Source organism: Pseudophryne corroboree, chromosome 2 (genome assembly GCF_028390025.1).
Source record: "Pseudophryne corroboree isolate aPseCor3 chromosome 2, aPseCor3.hap2, whole genome shotgun sequence".
Lineage (NCBI taxonomy): Eukaryota > Metazoa > Chordata > Amphibia > Anura > Myobatrachidae > Pseudophryne > Pseudophryne corroboree.
Genome location: NC_086445.1, coordinates 445074177 through 445093249, shown reverse-complemented (window position 1 = coordinate 445093249; position 19073 = coordinate 445074177). Strand labels below are relative to the sequence as shown.

The 19073-nt window shown below is 48.7% G+C and overlaps 1 protein-coding gene across 1 annotated transcript in view; it reads left to right on the top strand.

The window, feature by feature from the left end:
• NUP88 (nucleoporin 88) overlaps positions 1-19073 on the top strand; it is a 176048-nt gene that overhangs the window by 46403 nt on the left and 110572 nt on the right. The window lies entirely within an intron of this gene.

Below are 19073 nucleotides of genomic sequence, written 5' to 3'. Positions count from 1 at the left end.
GTTGGTACAAGGGACATGGTCATGGGAAGAAAGGAAACTTCACATAAATATACAGGAAATTAGGAGATCACATCTCCATCAGGTCATTTGTGACTCCGTGGGAACTCAGTTCAGTACTTAAGACCGTTTTGGGTACACCGTTTGAATCAATGCTTTTAATGTAATTTTTTTTTATTTTTTAATGTTCTCTTGGTATTATTATTAAAAGTTACTTACATAATGCCAGCATATTCCATTGTGCTTTACAATTGTGAACAAACTAATAAAACTAAGGTGGTTAATACCAGATGGACATAGAAGTGTCCATCTAGTAAGCTTTCAATCTACAGGGAAATAAGTATGGATACACAACGATAAGTGCTACATATTTCATAATGGTCCAGTCAGATTTGAGAGGTTCACGGTGGGCTGTATTATCTAGTCACACAGCAGACTTAGCCTAGTGCCGTGGGATGTGCAAGAGAAACTATCTGAAGTTGTGTGGACTTCAGGGGTTAAAGTGAGGGGGAATGGGGTGGAACAGAGTTCCACCACCTGTAATGGCAGATGGAACTATGTCAAGCTCCTTCACGGCCCTGCACAGTTACTCCAACAGAAAAGCCTGCCCCTCCATCCTTGTCAGTAGATAATGTGTGCAACACTAGTGTCACTGACAAGCTGCAGCTACCTTGCCCTTCCTCCAGTCCTGGGGACTCCATTGCCCTCTGCCTGCAGCCTACCCCTCCTAGTACTTGTCGAAGGGTGTTCATCCCCTTCTCAAATCCCAGTTGCTTCTTCTCTGGCATGGCGTATGTGATGTTGTGACATTGCCGCCACTAAAGTGAAGAAGAGCCACAAAGAGGAGCAGGCTCTGGGCATGCTAAATACAAGGTGAAAGGGGGCTGGGGGGGCACAGAGCAGTTAGGAATCTGCTGGATGGACACGGTCAGTGAACTGCTGAAGGGACAAGGGGCAGTACTGTGGGCATTATTTGTAAGGGGCAGGGACACCACTGAGTGATGTAATGTGAATAAGGGGCACTACTGTGTCTTGTAACGTAATTAAGGAGCATTACTATGTGGTGTAATATGAATCGGGAACACTACATGTGGTGAAATGTGAATAAGATCGTTCTACCTGTGTGGCATAATTTGAATTGAGGTACTATTGGGGTAGTATTGTGTGACCACACCCTTCCTTGCAGTGATTGCGCAGAGCGTAAAAATTTGTAGGTCCCAGGGACCCATTATGTTAAAAAATTGTGGTCCTATTCAACAATTTCTGGGTCCCATCACAGATTATGGGAGGAGAGACATGGAAAAGCTGGTTAGAGCTGGCGGTAGTGGCAGTGAGAAAATAGGGTAGAGATCGGCGTGTAGAGGGGGTAAGGGCAAGCAATGCTGGGGGTAGGAAGAGGGTAAGTACAGACAGCAGTTGGGACAGTGAGGGGCAAGCAAGGGGCCAGGGGCAGGCAGTGCTGGTGGTAGGTAGGGGCTAAGGGTAGATAGCAGCTGGGGTAGTAATCTGGGGAAAGGATGGGGTTGGGGGTAAGGAGGAGGAAAGGATAGGTAACAGCAGGGGTAGATCTGAAGTAGTGTTCAATGCTTTAAGGGAAATAACACTTAAAAAATGCCACATTCCTAGCTCACAGCTCTGTCTCTACAGCCACACACTGCAGTCACTGCACCTCCACTATACCACACTCTCACTGCACCCCCACTACAGTCACGCACTGAAATCACTGCACCCTCACTACTGCACCCTTGCTAAAGACACACACTGTAATCACTGCACCCCCACTACAGTCGCACACTGTAATCACTGCACCCTCACTACTGCACCCTTGCTAAAGACGCACACTGTAATCACTGCACCCCCACTACTGCCACACACTGCAATCACTGCTTCCCTGGCACTACAGCCACACACTGCCTTCTCTGTACTTTCTCTGCTACCCCTTCTCCGTTCTTTCTGCAACCATTTCCCAGCTGCAGCGGCCCGTCACCTTGCGGATGCTCTCCTCCGGCTGTCCCAGCCTCTGTTGGGGTCTCTGTGAGGTGAGGCATCGGCCTGTCTGGATCACCAATCCGTGGGCAGTGCACTCGGGTGGCTGTCGTCTCCCAGCTCTCCTCCGCCGGTGTCACAGCAGCGTGGTCCGTGGAGAACTGTGGGGCGCTACGGAGGACAAGGAAATGGGGATTCCAGCAGCTCTCCAATGTCTGCGTAGGTTGCAGCTGCTACCCGCCGCAGGAGAGACTAGTGGGTGGGCAGATGGTGGCGAAACACTTTAACCCCTGAGCGTAGCTCCCTGCTGGCGACATATGTACTTTTTCAAAAAGGTAGTGTCCCCGGCAACGTACTCCACTGGGATTTGCTGCAGGTTTAAATTAATAAACCAACCCCTTATAAATTAATGAAAGGAAGTGAACAACAAATATTGTACATTGAGCTATATACAAGGGGATATACAGAGCATAAGACTGGGCATGGAGAAGGGAGTATGCAACGGAGTGGTTACCAAGAGCACAGCCTGTCCACACTATCTGACCCCTGGGACTCACCACCATCTCGGCTATAATGTCTGCAGCAGCTCCTAAAAAGCATGAGTGGTGCACAGGAAGGCTAGGCAAGGGAGTTACAGCGGGATGCAGCCGCACCTTACCCACCGAAGCCCAGCAGGACCAGTCAGGACTACTGCACTCCCGGCCCACACAGCAGTACGTCACCCGCGGGGAAGTCCGGTCGAGAGTACTTCACACTGGGTGATAATAGTAAGCTAGGTCCTCCAGCTGATGCGGGACAGTCGCCGCCGGGTCCCCTGCAGACTTGAGGTCCCAGCATGTGGCAAGCATTAGGCCACAATCCCACCCAGTTCTGTGATCTACTCTGCCGATGGCAGGCGGCACTAGAGCGGTAGATGATGGAGTAGGGGATCACCAGGAGGCACACGAATGGCAATTATAGGTTCTCCAGGCAGGAGCTCTGGTAACCCCCGTCCCCCGTCCTCAGCCGCCTGCCAGGCCACGTCTTGGTACAGGTTTAATGAATGACGTCTCTCTTGCCCGGCTGGCTCTTTCATCTTTATAGACCTCTCTGCAGCCAGGCAAGGGAAACATTCATTAAACCTGTAGCCAATCCCAGTGGAGCGCGTCCCCGGGAACCCACCCATTTTAAAAAGGTGAAAAGGTGAGTCCCCGGTCCTCAATGGCGCATTTTTGCGATCACTGCCTTGTGAGAGCACACTGATTGTTTTGCAACTAGCAGGGTGCCGACCACCCTAGCTCTAGCATCCATAAGGGATATTGGGGACAGATTAGTACGATGTGTATAGACTGGTCCAAAGGAGCCAGTGCACTTTAAATTTATAATAATAATTTTATTTATGTAGCGCTCTTTCTACAATAGGTGCTTATTTCTTCCACTGGGTGTGCTGTCTCCTCCCCTCTATGCCCCCTCCCACAGTCAGTTTAGAAAAAAGTGCCCTCATTAGAGGATGCACACTCTGCAAGCTCCAGAGTTTTTTCTTCAATTTCTTCAATTTCTTTTAAAATTTTATTTCTTTTGGAATGCTGTTTGGGCAACAGCATACCTGCGCCGTGGGAGTTAGGGGGACGGACGGTCACCGGCCTCGTGAGGTGCAGAACCGCTTCCCAGCTGCAGGACCACCGTCCTGAGAGGCTGTTTGTTCAGCGGGGCACTGCGCCTTAGCTGCCGCAGCATGCCGCACACCAATAAAACAAAGCCTGGAGGTGATCGTCGGTGGTGAGTACAAACCGTGGGCCCCGCTAGGGGGGTTCCCCGGTTCATTGTGCAGCAGAGGCGCACGGGACCCTCCTAGGGGGACCTGTGGAGCTCCAAACATTTATGTGAGGCTACAAATGGTGTGGGAGACATGGCCAGTATAAACATTATTAGCAGCTCCGTCGCCATTACGGGGGGCAGAGCTACATCAGAGTGGGCTCAGCTGCATTTTGGCGCCTTCCCCTGCATAAGCAGCAGCCTCATACAGCTCCTCCACACGTTCACAGGATCACTGGTACCGGGTGTAGAAGGGGGAGAGCTGCTATTGGTGCACAGTTTACAGACTGTATCGCTTATCTTACTGGGTCTGTACAGCGTTTGGTGCGCTGGGTTCCACTTTTCTGTGGCTCCTCTCACATGCATTAGGGCAGGCTTGTATTGTAATCTGTCTGTGTTGTATGTGTATTATATCTGTATTTCATAATGGTGAAACAGAAGTTATGCAGTGCATGTAATGCCAGATTTTCCCATATTTCTTCTGGCTCCGTATCATGTGAAGTGTACAGAGGGAAAAGGTAGCAGGTGCACTATCTCACACTAGCTCAACCTGTAGTAACCAGAGGAACTTAGCATATTACTGGCCAGGGCTATGAGCTTACCCACCGCATCAAGGTAGCCTCTCATTGGGTAAGTCCCTAACACTAACTATAGGGGTTCAGGTCCGGGGGGCAGGACACCCCAGAGCCACCCAGCCAGACAACCCCAGGGCATCGCAGGAGTGATAAAAATATAGGGTTAAAGAGGTAGGAGCAGCTGTTGCTGCATGTGTGAATAATGTGAGGAGTAAAGGAAAATTATGTGAAGGTGTTACATATATATAAAACAAACTATAAGTGCCATGGAGTGATGAAATAGTGTTAAATTGCGATGCCCCAGGGACACCCAGCCACTGTAGGCACAGGGAGCCCCGCACCCCAGAGAATTCCCCCCATTATGGACTGCCATATTAAACAAAATGTAGGAGTCTTACCTCAGTGTGCTCATTCCAAATGTAAAGGCTAGAGTGTTGGACTATTTAAAATCAGAGGGTGGGTGGGGCAGGGTGCTAAATTAGGGTGAAGGTGTCTCCTACCTTCAAAATTGTATAAATACATCAGTTACAGAGGGAAAATGGCCCTAATTTGCACACCTTAATTAGGTAGTGAGGTGCTACTCTGCTTGAGACTTAGTGCACCTGCTACCTTTTCCCTCTGTACACTTTACTATCTCACACTAGCTCAACCTGTAGTAACTAGAGGCACTTAGCATATTCCTGGCCAGGGCTATGAGCTTACCCACCGCATCAAGGTAGCTCCTACCTCTTTAACCCTATATTTCTCTGACGTCCTAAGTGGATGCTGGGACTCCGTAGGGACCATGGGTAATAGCGGCTCCGCAGGAGACTGGGCACAACTAAAGAAAGCTTTAGGACTACCTGGTGTGCACTGGCTCCTCACTCTATGACCCTCCTCCAGACCTCAGTTAGAATCTTGTGCCCGGCTGAGCTGGATGCACACTAGGGGCTCTCCTGAGCTCCTAGAAAAAGAAAGTTTAATTTAGGTTTTTTATTTTCAGTGAGATCTGCTGGCAACAGACTCACTGCTACGAGGGACTAAGGGGAGAAGAAGCGAACCTACCTACTTGCAGCTAGCTTGGGCTTCTTAGGCTACTGGACACCATTAGCTCCAGAGGGATCTAACACAGGGCCCGACCTCGATCGTCCGGTCCCGGAGCCGCGCCGCCATCTCCCTTACAGAGCCAGAAGCAAGAAGAGGGTCCTGGAAATCGGCGGCAGAAGACTTCGGTCTTCACCAAGGTAGCGCACAGCACTGCAGCTGTGCGCCATTGCTTCCCATGCACACCTCACACTCCGGTCACTGATGGGTGCAGGGCGCTGGGGGGGGGCGCCCTGGGCTGCAATATTAAGTACCTTGGCTGGCAAAACTACATATAATATAGTCATAGAGACTATATATGTGTAAAATCCCCTGCCAGATATAACTACAAAAAAGCGGGAGAAGTCCGCCGAAAAAGGGGCGGGGCTATCTCCCTCAGCACACTGGCGCCATTTTCCCTCACAGCTCCGCTGGAAGGATCGCTCCCAGGCTCTCCCCTGCAGTTTCCAGACTACATAGGGTAAAAAAGAGAGGGGGGGCACTAAATTTAGGCGCAGTATTGTGTATACAAGCAGCTATTGGGAAAATCACTCAGTTACAGTGTTAATCCCTGTGTATATATAGCGCTCTGGTGTGTGCTGGCATACTCTCTCTTTCTCCCCAAAGGGCTTTGTGGGGTCCTGTCCTCAGTCAGAGCATTCCCTGTGTGTGTGCGGTGTGTCGGTACGGCTGTGTCGACATGTTTGATGAGGAGGCTTATGTGGAGGCGGAGCAGATGCCGATAAATGTGATGTCACCCCCTGCGGGGCCGACACCTGAGTGGAAGGTATTAACCGACAGTGTCAACTCCTTACATGAAAGGCTGGATGACGTAACAGCTGTGGGACAGCCGGCTTCTCAGCCCGCACCTGCCCAGGCGTCTCAAAGGCCATCAGGGGCTCAAAAACGCCCGCTACCTCAGATGGCAGACACAGATGTCGACACGGAGTCTGACTCCAGTGTCGACAAGGTTGAGACATATACACAATCCACTAGGTACATCCGTTGCATGATCTCGGCAATGAAAAATGTGTTACACATTTCTGACATTTAACCCAAGTACCACAAAAAAGGGGTTTTATGTTTGGGGAGAAAAAGCAGCCAGTGTTTTGTTCCCCCATCAGATGAGTGAATGAAGTGTGTGAAGAAGCGTGGGTTCCCCCGATAAGAAACTGGTCATTTCTAAAAAGTTACTGATGGCGTACCTTTTCCCGCCAGAGGATAGGTCACGTTGGGAGATATCCCCTAGGGTGGATAAGGCGCTCACACGTTTGTCATAAAAGGTGGCACTGCCGTCTTGGGATACGGCCACTTTGAAGGAGCCTGCTGATAAAAAGCAGGAGGCTATCCTGAAGTCTGTATATACACACTCAGGTACTATATTGAGACCTGCAATTGCCTCAGCATGGATAGTGCTGCTGCAGCGTGGTCTATTACCCTGTCAGGACAGGGATACTATTTTGCTAACATAGAGCATATTAAAGACGTCGTCTTATATATGAGGGATGCACAGAGGGATATTTGTCGGCTGGCATCCAGAATTAATGCAATGTCCATTCTGCCAGGAGGGTATTAGGGACCCGGCAGTGGACAGGCGATGCTGACTTTAGAAGGCACATGAAGATTTCTGCCTTATAAGGGTGAGGAATTGTTTGGGGATGGTCTCTGGGACCTCGTATCCACAGCAACAGCTGGGAAAGAAATTTTTTTACCTCAGGTTTCCTCACAGCCTAAGAAAGCACCGTATTATCAGGTACAGTCCTTTCGGCTTCAGGAAAGCAAGCGGGTCAAAGGCGCTTCCTTTCTGCACAGAGACAAGGGAAGAGGGAAAAAAGCTGCACCAGACAGCCAGTTCCCAGGCTCAAAAATCTTCCCCCGCTTCCTCCGAGTCCACCGCATGACGCTGGGGCTCCACAGGTGGAGCCAGGTGCGGTGGGGGCGCGTCTCGGGAACTTCAGCGACCAGTGGGCTCGCTCACAGGTGGATCCCTGGGTTCTGCAAGTAGTATCACTGGGATACAAGCTGGAGTTCGAGGCGACTCCCCCTCGCCATTACCTCAAATCAGCCTTGCCTGCTGCCCTCGAGGGGAGGTAGTACTGGCGGCAATTCACAAGCTGTACTCCAGCAGGTGATAATCAAGGTACCCCTCCTTCAACAAGGCCGGGGTTACTATTCCACAATGGTTGTGGTACCGAAACCAGACGGTTCGGTGAGACCCATTCTAAAATTGAAATCCTTGAACACTTATATACGAAGGTTCAAGTTCAAAATGGAATCGCTCAGGGCGGTTATTGCAAGCCTGGACGAAGGGGATTACATGGTATCACTGGACATCAAGGATGCTTACCTGCATGTCCCCATTTACCCTCCTCACCAGGAGTACCTCAAAATTGTGGTACAGGACTGTCATTACCAATTCCAGACGTTGCCGTTGGTCTGTCCCCGGCACCGAGGGTATCTACCAAGGTAATGGCCGAAATGATGATACTCCTTCGAAAAAAGGGAGTTATAATTATCCCGTACTTGGACGATCTCCTTATAAAGGCGAGGTCCAGGGAGCAGTTGTTGGTCGGAGTAGCACTATCTCGTGAAGTGCTACAACAGCACGGCTGGATTCTGAATATTCCAAAGTCGCAGCTGGTTCCTACGACGCGTCTACTGTTCCTGGGTATGGTTCTGGACACAGAACAGAAAAAAGTTTCTCCCGGAGGAGAAGGCCAAGGAGTTGTCATCTCTAGTCAGGGACCTCCTAAAATAAATACAGGTGTCGGTGCATCAATGCACGCGAGTCCTGGGAAAGATGGTAGCTTCTTACGAAGAAATTCCATTCGGCAGGTTCCATGCAAGGATCTTCCAGTGGGATCTGTTGGACAAGTGGTCCGGGTCGCATCTTCAGATGCATCGGCTGATAACCCTGTCTCCAAGGGCCAGGGTGTCGCTGTTGTGGTGGCTGCAGAGTGCTCATCTTTTAGAGGGCCGCAGATTCGGCATACAGGACTGGGTCCTGGTGACCACGGATGCCAGCCTTCGAGGCTGGGGGGCAGTCACACAGGGAAGAAACTTCCAAGGACTATGGTCGAGTCAGGAGACTTCCCTACACATGTATATTCTGGAACTAAGGGCCATTCACAATGCCCTAAGTCAGGCTAGACCCCTGCTTCAACACCAGCCGGTGCTGATCCAGTCAGACAACATCACGGCGGTCGCCCATGTAAACCAACAGGGCAGCACAAGAAGCAGGATGGCGATGGCAGAAGCCACAAGGATTTTCCGATGGGCGGAAAATCATGTGTTAGCACTGTCAGCAGTGTTCAATCCCGGAGTGGTCAACTGGGAAGCAGACTTTCTCAGCAGGCACGACCTCCACCCGGCAGAGTGGGGACTTCATCCAGAAGTCTTCCAAATGATTGTACACCATTGGGAAAGGCCACAGGTGGACATGATGGCGTCCCGCCTCAACAAAAAGCTAAAAAGATATTGCGCCAGGTCAAGGGACCCTCAGGCGATAGCTGTGAACGCTCTGGTAACACCGTGGGGGTACCAGTCGGTGTATGTGTTCCCTCTTCTGCCTCTCATACCCAAGGTACTGAGAATAATAAGAAGGAGAGGAGTAAGAACTATACTCGTGGTTCCGGATTGGCCAAGAAGAGCTTGGTACCCAGAACTTCAAAAAATGATCTCAGAGGACCCATGGCCTCTGCCGCTCAGACAGGACCTGCTGCAGCAGGGGCCCTGTCTGTTCCAAGACTTACCGCGGCTGCGTTTGACGGCATGGCGGTTGAACGCCGGAACCTGAAGGAAAAGGGCATTCCGGAGGAAGTCATTCCTACGCCGATTAAAGCTAGGAAAGAAGTGACCGCAAACCATTATTACCGCATATGGCGAAAATATGTTGCGTGGTGTGAGGCCAGGAAGGCTCAACGGAGGAATTTCAGTTGGGCCGTTTTCTGCACTTCCTACAGTCAGGGGTGACTATGGGCAAAAAATTGGGTTCCATTAAGGTCCAGATTTCGGCTCTGTCGATTTTCTTCCAGAAAGAACTGGCTTCACTGCCTGATGTTCAGACTTTAAGGGAGTGCTGCATATTCAGCCCCCTTTTGTGCCTCCAGTGGCACCTTGGGATCACAACGTGGTGTTGGATTTCCTAAAGTCACATTGGTTTGAGCCACTAAAAACCGTGGATTTGAAATATCTCACGTGGAAAGTGGTCATGCTGTTGGCTTTGGCTTCGGCCAGGCGTGTGTCAGAATTGGCGGCTTTGTCATATAAAAGCCCTTATCTGATTTTTCATATGGATAGGGCAGAATTGAGGACTCGTCCCCAGTTTCTCCCTAAGGTGGTATCAGCTTTTCATTTGAACCAACCTATTGTAGTGCCTGCGGCTACTAAGGACTTGGAGGATTCCAAGTTGTTGGACGTAGTCAGGGCCCTGAAAATTTATGTTCCAGGACAGCTAGCGTCAGGAAAACTGACTCGTTGTTTATCCTGTATGCACCCAACAAGCTGGGTGCCCCTGCTTCAAAGCAGACTATTGCTCGCTGGATCTGTAGTACGATTCAGCTTGCACATTCTGCGGCTGGACTGCCGCATCCTAGATCAGTGAAAGCCCATTCCACGAGGAAGGTGGGCTCTTCCTGGGCGGCTGTCCGAGGGGTCTCGGCTTTACAACTTTGCCGAGCAGCTACTTGGTCGGGGTCAAACACATCTGCTAAATTTTACAAGTTTGATACCCTGGCTGAGGATGACCTAGAGTTTGCTCATTCGGTGCTGCAGAGTCATCCGCACTCTTCCGCCCGTTTGGGAGCTTTGGTATAATCCCCATGGTCCTTACGGAGTCCCAGCATCCACTTAGGACGTCAGAGAAAATAAGATTTTACTCACCGGTAAATCTATTTCTCGTAGTCCGTAGTGGATGCTGGGCGCCCATCCCAAGTGCGGATTGTCTGCAATACTTGTATATAGTTATTGTTAACTAAAGGGTTATTGTTGAGCCATCCGTTGAGAGGCTCAGTTATATTTCATACTGTTAACTGGGTATAGTATCACGAGTTATACGGTGTGATTGGTGTGGCTGGTATGAGTCTTACCCGGGATTCAAAATCCTTCCTTATTGTGTCAGCTCTTTCGGGCACAGTGTCCTAACTGAGGTCTGGAGGAGGGTCATAGAGGGAGGAGCCAGTGCACACCAGGTAGTCCTAAAGCTTTCTTTAGTTGTGCCCAGTCTCCTGCGGAGCCGCTATTCCCCATGGTCCTTACGGAGTCCCAGCATCCACTACGGACTACAAGAAATAGATTTACCGGTGAGTAAAATCTTATTTTTTATCACTCCTGCGATGCCCTGGGGTTGTCTGGCTGGGTGGCTCTGGGGTGTCCTGCCCCCCGGACCTGAACCCCTATAGTTAGTGTTAGGGACTTACCCAATGAGAGGCTACCTTGATGCGGTGGGTAAGCTCATAGCCCTGGCCAGGAATATGCTAAGTGCCTCTGGTTACTACAGGTTGAGCTAGTGTGAGATAGTGCACCTGCTACCTTTTCCCTCTGTACACTTTACGAAGTCTCAAGCAGAGTAGCACCTCACTACCTAATTAAGGTGTGCAAATTAGGGCCCTTTTCCCTCCGTATCATGTGAGCAGTGTAGTCAGTCATCACAGAATGCTAATAACAATCTGGGGGACAGTCAAGAGCCTTCCTGGCTGGGGGCTATCAAAACTGTGAGGTCTGATATGTCATCTCAACTCACTGCCAATGCCAATAAAACACGAACTGCAACAAGCAGCAGCTAACCTAGCTGCCAAGGCTGATGTTCCCCATGTCTACTACAGGTGCACAAAAACGTGCTTTACCTGCAATCCTATCAGATACTGATGATGAGGGTCCCATTAGTGAGGATTCCACCCCTACACAGAGTATTGAACCCCTTGTATTGGCTATACGGGATGTGTTACAGCTCCCCCTGGAGGACGCTACTAATAAGCAGTCGTTTTTCCTCCCACAAGACAAACTGACAGTCACATATCTGGATTCCAAGGAATTGGATGATTTTATTTAAATTAGCCTGGAAAAATCCAGATAAAAAAAATATTAAGTATAGGTTTTTGTATACCTTCCCCTTTGCTCCTGAAGGCAGGAAATTCTGGGAAGAATCTCCAGTAGTAGACGTCTCAGTCTCTCGCCTCTCTAAGAAGGCGGTGCTCCCAGCTCCGGGCTCCTTTACGGTAAAGGACCCGGAGGATAGGAAATTTGAGACCACTTTGAAATCTATCTCCACTGCTGCAGGTGTAGTTTAAAGACCGGTCATTGCTGGTTGCTGGATGACACATGCAATTCATACGTGGGCTACTCAAATTCAGGAGGGTCTTTCGGGTGATTTGACCTTAGTTACTACTGTAACTTTCTTAAAACACATTCAGGACATGGCAAGAGTCCTCTGTGACTCCCTTAAAGAGAGTGGCAATATTAATGCTAGGACCACTGCTATGGCTATGTCTGCACGCAGAGCCATATGGTTGCGTCAGTGGATTACAGACGCTGATTCCAAATGTAATGTGGAATTTTTTCCCTTCACAGGGGAATGGCTCTTCAGAGGTGAGTTGGATGCATGGATCTCCAAAGCTACTGCTGGGAAATCCACATTTCTCCCTTCAGGGGCTCCACTTGCTAGGCGTGCCTACACGGGACCGTGTACTCAGTCCTTTCGGTCCTCCAGATTTCGATCTAGAGCCAGGGGTGCCTCCAACGCAGCTAGAGGCTCCAGAGGTAAGCCTAAGAAACCAGCCTTGCCGGTTCTCAAGAACAGAGCACCAGTTCAGCTTACACAAAGACTTCGGCATGACTGTGCCCACCCACCCCGAGGGGATCTCGTGGTGGGAGCTTGGTAGCGTCACTACAGCCACATCTGGGACAGTCCCTGCCAAGATGCCTGGGTTTGGGACCTTATCTCTCATGGTTACAAGCTGGAGTTCGACGGTGCTCCTCCCCAACGATTTTCAAATCAAGCTTACCAGTTTTGGATAATATGCATGTTGCGCTACTACTGGCCATCGACAAGTTAATCCAGTCCCAGGTTATTGTTCCAGTATCCCTACTACAGCAAGGACAAGGTTACTACTCCAGTCTGTTCGTAGTGCCAAAACCAGACGGGTCTGGGAGACCCATTTTGAATCTGAAGTCCTTGAATCCTTACCTGAAGGCTTTTAAATTGAAGATGGAATCTTAGAGAGTGGTGATCGCAGGCCTGGAACACAGAATTTCTAGTGTCCGTGGATATCAAGGACACTTACCCCCATATCCCAATTTGGTCTCCTCATCAGGCCTGTCTGTGGTTCGCCCTACTGAGCGATCACTACCAGTTTCAGGTGTTGCCCTTCGGCCTGTCTACAGCTCCGAGGGTGTTCACGAAGGTGATGGCGGAAATGATGTTTTAACTTGGAGTCCAGGGGGTCAACATTGTCCCTTACCTGGACGATCTCCTGAGAGAGGTGAGTTTCCAGGGAACTTCTACTGCTCCATATAGATCGCACTATCCAACTTCTGTCTCGCCACTGGTGGATTCTCAATTTACAGAAGTCCCATCTGGAGCCATCAACGGCTCCTGTTTCTGGGTATGATACTGGATACTATAGCTCAGAGAGTGTTCCTCCCAGAGGACAAAGTGAGAACACTTCAAGAAATGGTTTGCATGGTTCTCCGACCTGCTTGAGTTTCCATTCATCTTTGCATAAAATTGTTGGGAAAGATGGTGGCCTCATACGAGGCGATACAGTTCGGAAGTTTCCATGCCAGACCCTTCCAATTGAACATCCTGAACAAGTGGTCCGGTTCCGATCTTCAGATGCATCCGATGATTCGGCTGTCACCCCAGGCCAGGATTTCACTCCTGTGGTGGCTACAGTCTTCCAACCTACTGGAGGGTCAACGCTTCGGAATTCAGGATTGGATACTCCTCACAACGGATTCGAGTCTGAGAGGATGGGGAGCTGTCACCCAGTGGGCGCAGTTCCAGGGCAGGTGGTCTGCCTAAGAGGCCCTACTTCCGATCAACATACTGGAACTTCGGGCTATGTACAGTGCTCCTGATTCAGGCCTCCCCTCTACTTTGGGATCAGGCGATCCAGGTTGTCAGACAATGCCACGGCAGTGGCGTACATCAGTTGACAAGGAGGGACAAAAAGCAAGGCCTGCATGCGAGAAGTGTCCAAAATACTTAGCTGGGCGTAAAGAAATGCAAGAGCACTTTCCGCAATTTTCATTCCGGGAGTGAACAACAGGGAAGCAGACTTCCTGAGTCGCCACGATCTCCACCCGGGGGAGTGGGGATTACACCCTCATGTGTTTCAACAGACTGGGATGCCCACAGATCGACATGATGGCGTCTTGCCTCAACAAGAAGCTTCGCTGCTACTGCTAGCGAACCAGAGACCCTCAGGGGAGCACAGTGGATGCGCTGACATCGCCTTGGCCTTACCAGCTGGTCTACTTATTTCCTCCGATTCCGTTGATCCCAAGGGTGCTCAAGCAGATCAGACATCACTAAGTACAAGCAATCTTTGATTGCACCGGATTGGTCCCGGAGAGCGTGGTACACGGCTCTTCTGGACATGTCCATAGACGACCCTTGGCCTCTGCCACTAAGATGGGATCTTCTTCACCAAGGACCGTTCATCTACCCGGACTTATGGTGGCTTCGTTTGATGGCATGGAAGTTGAGCGGAACATCTTAGCTCACAAAGGGCTTTCCAAAAAGGTCATTGCCACTATGGTGCAAGCAAGAAAACCTGTGACGTCAAAATACTATCATCATATCTGGCGGAGATATGTCTCTTGGTGCGAGGAACGCACATATCCATCTGCAGAATTCCTCTTGGGAAGATTCCTTTGTTTCGTACAGTCTGTAGTGGATAAAGGCTTACGTCTTGGATTCATTAATGTCCAGATTTCAGCTCTTTCCGTCTTCCAGAAGAAGTTGGCTATCCTGACAGAAGTTCAGACCTTCTTGCAAGGGGTGCTTCACATGCAACCTCCGTTTGTGCCACCTACGGCGCCTTGGGATTTGGATGTGGTGTTATGCTTTCTACAGTCCTCCTGGTTTGAACCTCTGATGACGGTAGAAGTCATGCCTCACGTGGAAGATGGAGATGTTACTGGCCCTGGCTTCTGCTGGACGTGTCTCAGATTTGGGGGCCTTATCGTGTAAAAGTCCATACTTAGTCTTTTACGAGGACAGAGCGGAGCTCAGAACTAGGCAGCAGTTCCTGCCGAAGGTGGTCTTCTCATTTTCACTTGAATAAACCTCTTGTGATTCCGTCCAGTTCTGGTTCTTCTGCCTCTCCGGAGGCATTGGATGCAGTACGAGCCTTGAAGGTCTATGTCAAGAGGACGGCTTGGATCACAAAGACGAATTCCTTGTTCGTGCTGTATGATGTGCAGAAAAAGGGTTGTCCTGCTTCAAAGCAGTCCATTGATCGTTGGATTCGGCTTACTATCCAACAGGCCTATGTGTCGGCAGCCTTGCCTTTTCCTATGTCTCTAAAGGCCCACTCTACTAGATTGGTGGGCTCCTCCTGTGCGGCTGCCCGGGAAGTCTCGGCCTTGTAACTATGTCAAGCTGCTACCTGGTCGGGGAATAACACCTTTGTGAAGTTCTACAAGTTTGATACCCTGGCCAAAGATTAAACCCAGTTTGGGCAAGCGGTGCTGCAGATGTCTCCGCACGTTCCCGCCGTTCTGGAAGCTTTGGGACATCCCCATCGTACTAATCTGTCCCCAATATACATTATGGATGCTAGAGAAAATAGGATTTTAATACCTCCCGGTAAATCCTTTTCTCGTAGTCCATGAGGGATATTGGGAGCCCGCCTCTGTGCGGTGACTTTCTGCAGGTTCTCTGTTGTGTTACCTGTTCAGCTGTTGCTGTTTCTGTTGCTAGCCTGGTTACGTTATGGTGTGCTGTTGTGTAAATCTCACCACACATATTATGTTCCTTCTCTCAAGTATGTAATTTCTCCTTCCGGCACTGTTTATCTATACTCCCTGTAGGAGTGGGCATAGAGGGGAGGAGCCAGCACACCACGTTGAAGAAATTTAAAGTGCACTGGCTCCTTTGGACCCGTCTATACCCATTGTACTAATCTGTCCCCAATATCCCTTATTGACTACGAGAAAAGGATTTACCGGTAGGTATTAAAATCCTATTTTAAGACCTGGTAGACTGTATAGTGTGGATGTTATTTGGTAGGATAGCTTATGGTTGTTATGTTGTAGTTCTGGAAGTTGATAAGATTCTCTCAAGAGTTGCTTTTTCATGGAATGCTTGAATGTTTGTAGACTAGAGGAAAGTCTTATTGTGTGTAGTAGGGAATTCCACAGTGTGTGTGCAGACTGAAAAAGGTCCTGTAACTGAATGGTATTACCTCTTAAAGGTAATTTTTCTTGTGGTAATTACCTTCACCAGAAGGGTTGGAGAGTTGCGGGCATTTATGGTGTGAAGAACCCAGATTAAATACTTGACTCTCATTACCACTAGATCTTCAGTTAACCTTTCCTGTCAAAGGTTGCATCAACATTTAGGGGGGAATTAAATTGTGAGCTAAGGGGGTGAATTGCCAGTATCCCCCGGCAACGACAGCCTGGTTCGCCCCCTTCACCAGGCCTGATTTGCATAAAAGTTCTCACTCTCCTATGGGGGTAGGTAACACTTTTGAGCAAGATCCCATCGCCGCAAAGTGCGGCGGGTGTGGCAGGAATTTGCCTGGGTGAATAAGTCACCAGCAAATGAATTCCTCCCTTAATATCAAACAGAAGAGTGCATTACAATAATTTTCCCCACAGCCAGTGAATAGAAAGGAGAAAAGGGCGCGTTCACTAGAACCATAAAAACATATTGATTATGCAGCATATGTATTTTGATTGGTATTTTTTTTTTTTTTTTTCCAAGACCTTTCCCAGAGTGCTGTGAAGTGACGCCTGCCGCAGTCTACAGTGCTGGGTGGAAAAGCACTATTGAAGGCCAGAGAGGGCCTCTAGAGCTCAGGTCCTTCCCAGCAAGATGTGTGTGTGTGTGTGTGTGTGTGTGTGTGGTGTTTTTTTTTAATACATTTATTTATTTACTGCCGTTTCTGAATGCCATGTTAGCTTGTTTTGAACTAGATTGGGAAGGTCTTTGTGTACAGGACCCCCCTGGGCAGTTTTCCCATACTGGTAGATGCATACCTGACGAGGGAATCCCAGGTTTTTGCAGGGGTGCTGGATCCTGTGACAGCCACAGCCTACGTTAGGTAGCACTCTGCTGTGCACAGATATCCCAGTCACTGCACTTGTAATTTAGGCTTCAGTGGCAGTGATATGGGGGATTCTGCTCATGGCAAGCCTTGTCCCAGGATCATAATTGTATTGAGAACGGGTGCAGTCGTCTGAGTTATATGGAGACAGCCCTTCCCCTCACACTGCAACTCTCCGTTGGCAGATTTTCCTCATGGTCAGAACATGTATTCTCAGGGATCAGATTTACTCGGTATGCTGTAGGAGTTTATATGAATTCTTGTAAGTACTGGGTTAGTGTTCTTTTTCTGCCCAGGTATGGCAGTCATCTAATTTATAGGGATATGTATTTCTATCTGAATGTTCTATGTAGTTTATTGCAGAACTGCAATCTAATATGGTTTGCTATACTCTGAGTATGCAGACAGAATGGACTATACATGTGCAGTTGTATAGAGATGTTACATTAATGCCTCACAACCATGAAATGCTTATACAGTGGGGCAAAAAAGTATTTGGACCGCCACCGATTGTGCAACTTGACCCACTTAAAAAGATGAGTGGTCTGTAATTTCCATCATAGGTACACTTCAACTGTGAGAGACAGAATCTGAAAAAAAAAAACGGAAATCATTGTATGATTTTTTTTTTTTTTAAATGCAATATTTTCATTGAAGAGATGTCGAATAAATCAATACAGGTCAAACAGGAGGCAATGACACCAAATAACTTCAAAAAAACACACATGATATCACATAGGATATGTAGAAACATCGAAATGAGGGGTGCATCAGCATTGCAATGGAAGCTTCGACAACAGATTTTCTGTAGTTTAACGATAGTCATGAAGAGAAGAAGAAAGAGAAGATCAGAGATGAAAAACGAGAGAAAGAGAGAAGAGAGAGGGTGGGGAAGAAGAAGGAAACTACTTAGGGGGTATTCACGGTCAGATTGCTACATAGGTGATGGTCATAACCACCATCATACCTAAACACAGCGTTCAAATGCTCTGTAAGTTTGGCACGTAAACAATAAGGCTTTGATACAGTAAATCACCCCCGGGGAATAGAGGTTTTAGCATAATTGAACCAGGGTTCCCATATTCTCGTATATTTGTCCGACCTATCACGCAAAGACCAAATTTTGGACAGTACCATACTCATGGGAGGGATACTGGGCTTTTTCCAGCATTTAGCTAACACACACCTGGCAGCATGAGGGATGTGGAGCACAAGGCAGTTTGTGCGGTTGCAAGTATTAGACAAGGGCCCAGTGTGACTTGGGTGCCAAGAACAGATCCAATAAGGGTCTCCACTTGGACCCAGAAAAGGCGGATTTTGGGGCATGACCACCAGATGTGTTTAATGTCTCCAATCTGACCACATTCTCGATCATTGTATGATTTTTAAACAATTTACTTGTATATTCTTGTGGAAAATAAATATTTGGACATCTACCAAGCAGCAAGATTTCTGGCTCTCACAGACCTGTTTCTTCTTTAAGAAGCTCTTCTATCCTCCACTCGTTACCTGTATTAATGGCACCTGTTTGAACTGGTTATTTGTATAAAAGACACCTGTCCACACCCTCAAACAGTAAGACTGCTACCTCTCCACCATGGCAAAGACCAGAGAACTGCCTAAGGATACCAGGGACAAAATTGTAGAGCTGCACAAGGCTGGGATGAGCTACTCAACAAGAGGCATGCAGCTTGGTGAGAAGAGATCAACTGTTTGCGCAATTATTAAAAAATGGAAGATATACAAGATCACTGACAATCTCCCTCGACCTGGAGCTCCATGCAAGATCTCACCTCGTGGGGTATCAATGATCTTGAGAACGGTGCGGAATCAGCCCAGAACTACACAGGGGGACCTGGTCAATGACCTCAAGAGAGATGGGACCACAGTCTCAATGGTTACCATTAGTAACACACTACGTTGTCACGGATTGAAATCCTGCAGCGCCCGAAACGTCCCCCTGCTTAAGCCAGCACATGTCCATGCCCATCTAAAGTTTGCCAGTGACCATCTGGATGATCCAGAGGAGAATTGGGAGAATGTAATGTGGTCAGATGAGAGCAAAATCAAACTTTTTGGTATAAACTCTACCCGCCGTGTTTGGAGGGAGAAGAATGATGAATGGCATCCCAAGAACACCATACCCACTGTGAAGCATGGGGGTGGAAACATCCTACTTTGGGGCTGCTTTTCTGCAAAGGGTACAGGACGACTGATCCATATTAAGGAGAGGATGAATGGGGCCATGTATCGTGAGATTTTAGCCAAAAACCTTCTTCTTTCAGTAAGAGCATTGAAGATGGAATGTGGCTGGGTCTTCCAGCATGACAATGACACCAAACACACCGCCCGAGCAAATAAGGAGTGGCTCCGTAAGAAACAT